This window comes from Gavialis gangeticus, unplaced genomic scaffold (assembly GCF_001723915.1).
Source record: "Gavialis gangeticus isolate Ggan-Ray unplaced genomic scaffold, GavGan_comp1, whole genome shotgun sequence".
Lineage (NCBI taxonomy): Eukaryota > Metazoa > Chordata > Crocodylia > Gavialidae > Gavialis > Gavialis gangeticus.
This window is the reverse complement of record NW_017729022.1, coordinates 162,045,852-162,051,471: the sequence shown is the minus strand read 5'-3', so window position 1 is coordinate 162,051,471 and position 5,620 is coordinate 162,045,852.

The following is a 5,620-nucleotide window of genomic DNA, read 5'->3' as shown; positions in this document are numbered from 1 at the left end:
GTGTGAGGGGTTGGGGGGTGGACAGGAGGGCCGGGGGGGGGGGGGGGGGGGGGGGGGGGGGGGAGCAGGTATAACCTAAGCCAAGTAACAGAAAACTTCGCAAGCATCTGGAACATCAGTGGCTTATATTTAACTACATATGTAAATGGAAACAGTTACTGAAAGGAATGGAGAGGGACTATAAACTACGACCAAAGAGATGATATAGGAGAGAAGTGTCACATTTATATGTCCTTCAAGAAGATTTTGAATGTTCCAAGATCATTGTGAGCAATCTCTGTGCCTCTTCTGATTTGCCACAGGATCTGCACTCCCTTTCAAAATCCTTGTGAAAACCCTTGCTGCAGTCTAGATGCACTATATCCACAACATTCTGGTCATCCACCCAAGCAATTACTTAGTCAAAGAATGAGACCAAGTTTGTCTGGCATTTGTTCTTAGTAAATCTGTGCTAGCTGCTTGTGATCCGGCTTTCCTCCTCCACATGCTTGCAAATGGCCTTCCTTAGGAAATGCTCCAGTAACTTCCCAAGTATTGAGGTGAGACTAACTAGTCTGTAGTTCCCTAGGTCCTCCTTTTTTAAAAGTGAGGCACTATATTGGTCCTTTTCCAATCCTCTGGTGCCTTGCCCATCTCCTACGATTTTGTAAATATTATTGTCAAGAGCCCTGAGATCTCTGCCACTTCCTTCAGTACCCTGGAATGAAGTTCATCAGGTCCTGCTAACTTGAATTCATTCAGACCCATTAAAAGCTTTCTGACTGTCTCTCTCATTATCTCATCCCTCAGCTGGTTCCCTTTAGTCATATGATCTTAATTTGGTGTCTGGTTGCAGTTTAATTTTTCTGTGAGGACTAAGGCAAAGTAGCTGTTGAGTAGCTTTGCTGCCTTTACAGCTTCTATTAAGAGTTCCCTCTGACTATTTAAGAGTGGACCTACAGCTTCCTTGGTCTTTCTTTTCTGTCCAGCATAATTATAGAATCTCTTCTTCTTGTCTTTAATTGGCCTCACCAGGTACATCTCATTCTTTAACTTTGCCTTCCTGATTTTTATCCCTGCAGGTTCTTGCTAATTCCTGATAGGCTTCCTAGAATAGAAAGTTGTCCTCTATGCAAGTTGGGAACTGGCTTTACATTTTATATTTGGCTATATAGGTCTTCCAGTAAATGTCCAGAAAACTGAAGTTTCCTATTAGGGCTGTCTCTTAGCTTTTGGCTAATTTTGTCACTTCCTTGAAGAGTGCTTTATTACACCACTACTTCCTGACCTGGTGGCCTACAATAATTATACTGGTGGGATGTTAAAGAACAACAGTTGGGGGGGAAAGGTAGCTATTTTTTTTCCCTTTTACACGATTGTGCATCCTTCTGGCCTGACAGTGTCCCAGTACACCCTGTCCCCTCCCTCCCAGTCCTTAGAAGACATTAGTGCTCCTACCTAAAGGATATATACATACATAGGTGGGTCTGTTCTTGGGGCCATATCTGGATTGGGATAATTCTGCTCTTGTATTATCTATTGGCATTCACTTTTTTGTGTGTCGGGGGGCGGGAAGGGCAGAGAATGAAGTCAGAAAGTGTTACTTTAATAGTAATATTACTGTTTGCTAACAGCAATTTAATATTGGTGTGATATGGGGCTAGGAGAAAAATGTATCGAAACCAGATTAAATAGGGTATTCTCTTTCAGTTTCTGCTTAAGGTTCCATATTGTTTGTTATGAAGCAGTAAAGCAACACTTTGGCTTGGACTATGAATCACTAAAATCTAAACACACATCGGGCAAATGTTCAAGTTCCAGGAAGGAGATTTATTTGAAGGAGGTTCTCTGAATTTAGTGTTCCTCTGATAATGCCTCTCATCTCACAAATAAGAACAAAGTCATCTGTCTTATCCATGATGAAGAAAAATTGCATTTTACTGTCAGCACATTTCTGTAATATTTCTAAATTTAGCATTACTTTTGTCTGCCTGGTCCCTATATACAGATATCGGACAACTGTGGACTGAGTGAGGATGGCATGTAAGGGTCAGAAATTCATGCATCATTTGAAATTAGAAACATCAGTCATGGGAATGAATAATTTATGAAAAATGTAATTGGTTAAAGTTAAAAGTTAGCAGCCTTTAAAAGTTACTTGAGTTAAGTTAAAAGTTAACTAGTTGAAAGTGGAAATATTTAAAAGGTAAGTTAAAAAGAGAAGTAGCTAGTTAAAGTTGATTCATGAGAAATGCATGAAACACGATGAATTGCTTCTTAGCATAATTTTTCATTTTCAAATGCAATGAGTGGTTTCTTTTCCAGAAGCCCACTAGTTTACTCGGAAGTTGCCCAGCTTTACCTGAAAACAGCGTTATACTTGTCATACATTTTTCAGAATAACAATTTACCAATACCTACTTAAAGTTAGATCCTTCTCACCCTCTCCATGTGAAGTACTTTGTAAAAATTAATGCATCATATAGGCATACCAGAATAACAGAAAGGAGATATTCATAGCCAGGTCACAAATGAAAGCTGTTTCCGCAGAAAACCTCGGTTGTTACAATTTTTATTGCTCAAAAGGGAACAAAAAGCTATGAAATACATCTGAATTAGAAATAATTAAAGTGTCTGAAAATCAAAATTAGACTGAAATGAGAAAATCAGTTTAAATGAGAAAAAGACTGTTCAGTTGCATAGCAGAAACTGTTTAAACATGCTTATTGAACTTCAGTAAAAGCTGCATTTCAAAATTTACATCTGACAATTTTCCTCTTCTGTCTTGCAGAACTAAGCCCCCACTACTGAACAATCACTCTACATGGGCATGTGAGGGAATGCTTGTGTCATAACAGACTAATAGTTTTTCATAGTAGGTGACATCTCAGATAAGTTTCTCACAGATGAGAAGTAACGCTCAACTTCCTGGGCCCTGGGCTGCTGGTTCTGATCTTCATTAAAATTTAAAAAAGTCCTCATCTGCTTTACCCTCATTATTTGTTCCCACTCTTACTGGGATCAATGTCTCTGCTTGCTTGTGCTTGTTCCCTCCCCTGCAGCTAACTGGCTGCCCTGTTGGGTCTGCAAATGCACAGAAAATGCCAGCATGAACTAAGGAACTCTGGGACTTGTAGTTCTTAAGAGACCATATTTCATAGGAAGGCACACTACTCTCTGTCCCTTGAACAAGTTCTAGAGTTCCAATAAAGAAATATCATTTCATGTAAGTCCTAGAGAGTGGTTGTGTCAGGAAAAAACTCTGGGTAAGCTGGATTTCTTTTTCATTTTTATTTATTTATTTATTTTTAACTTTTAACTTGTATTTTAAAAAAAGTTTAACTAGTTAGAAAAAAAGTTAACTCTAAGTTAAAAGTTGACAGCTGAAAAATTTAACTAGTTAAAGTTAAAAGTTAGTCATTTCTTTAACTTTTTAACTAGTTAATTAACTAGTTAATTCCCATGACTGAGAAACATACTTGAAATGGTCTAATTTCCTTTAAAACAGGGGTGTCAAATTCATCTGGTCCCATTGGCTGAATGAGTGGCACTGGGCCAGTCCTCAAACCAGATTGGGCCCACAGAGCTCCTCTCCCAACTTCCCCTGGCCTGTTCCCACCCCCCTGTGCCAGATCCAGTGCATGCAGCATCCACCCTAGCTGGTCCAGGTGCGTGCTAGGCCTGTGCAAAGTGGAAAGTATTCACTTCGTATTCGGCGATTTTGGAGGGACAGTGATTCGATTTGGTGATTTTGAATCACTGTCCCAATTTGATTCGGCTGAATCCAAATCTGAAGATATTCAGCACTGAATCTTTTTCAGCCATAAACTATACAGGCAGGCAGTGCTGGTGGGAGCAGCCAGGTGAGCCTTAGCTTGAGCTGGCAGCCCCAGGAATCTTCTCCAGATCAAATTGGCTTCACACAGCCCTAGTGTGTGCTTCATGCACCATGTCCCAGACCAGTGGTGAGAATGCTATGTGTATCATGGGTCCCAGATCTACCAGAATGGGCACTGCAGACAGCACCGATCATGGGACACGTGCCATATGCAGCACCCACTCCTCCCAGTCCTGGATCTGTGCTACATGCAGTAACTGTTCTGACTGGTCTAGAAGCCATACTGCATGTTCTGCCTGGTTCAGGATCCACTGTGTGACATGCCCCTCCCTCCATACCTCACCCCAACCAGTCTGACATGCCACACACAGGGCTGGGGATGGGAGCATTGTAACGCAGATCCTAGGCTGGCTGCAGCGGGCACCACATGCAGCCTGCATCCCAGGCCCTGTGTGGGCTGGTCCAGCAGCATGTATGAGTCAGCTCACACTCAGCATCAGGGCCAGTGAGTGAGATGTATTGAAATAATCTTCAAGGTTTGTTTTGTATCTGCAAAGTTGGCAATTTGAAACTGAAACCCATTTGTTTTTCTCAGTATGTTAGGTATGTGTGTTGTTGGAATGATATATAGGCAGAGACTCCCAGGACTAAATATCATCACTGGTTTCAAAAAATGTTGAGACTTATCTTGATTGCAAACCACTTGGAGAATCCCTTAACAGGTACATAACATGTCTAATGGGAAGCTAATTTTAAGATGGTTAATGTGGCCAAAACTATTGGTTAATGGAACTAGTAATTATTCCTAATAATAAGAATATTTTCCTGTGAACTAGTGGTCTGCTATTTTACATATTCAGAGCCCTAAAAAATTGATCTTCAGTTCCCCCCCTTAGCTGTCTTACATGCCAAAAATGCAGAAAGTGCTTTGCTAATGCCTGCTTCTGAAATCCTGTTGCCCATTGATGAAAACGGGACAATACTTCCTATTCTACATAGGAAAATAATATTTTGGGACTATAAATTAATTCATGTATACATACAGGTGAGTAGTGTCTAGCTTCTCACTGCTGTTATTGCTCTGAACATTGGGCAGACTCAAAGCTCACTTCTTAACCCACTATAGGTCACATTTCCAGGAGAATGGACCTGTTCAATCAAAGGTTTACCACAGGTCTGTGTGTGTCTGTCTTCAATTACTCTTGCAAGGACCATCTCTGTTAACTGGAATGTGACTTAATTGGGACAAAAACTCCTGGTTAAGCAGAATCTATTCTGGTTCATGTTATTTAGGGTGGAAAATGACTCCTTAATACAAAGCTAGAATTACATTCTTCCTTTCATATTGTAAAAATACGTCCAAGCATAGCTAGAACCCATATAGATTTCTACATAGTGTAGATGGGCTGATAGTAACATAAGACTTAATTTAGCTGTTAACTTTTTTACAGGAAGTTGAGCGAAGCACACCAAATGTGGTTTGAGAATAAATTAGTTTGTGTGAGCTCTGTACTGTACATGTAGATACAGTATTTCTGTATGTGAAGTGGCAACAGAATTGGGTACCCTCTGTTATTAAATGGTAGATGGATGTGATAGTAGAAGACTGTATAGTTAAGGTTGCATGTAGTTTCCATTCTAACCTCATATATTGTGCCTATATGCAATCTTTAATTACATGATCTATTTTCACATAATGTGATATAGCACTATAGTACAGGACAAAGCAATCTTATAATCTAGCCACTAGTAATACATAATGGAATTCATCATCCAGCGCAAGGTGGCAAAGGCATGCAGTAA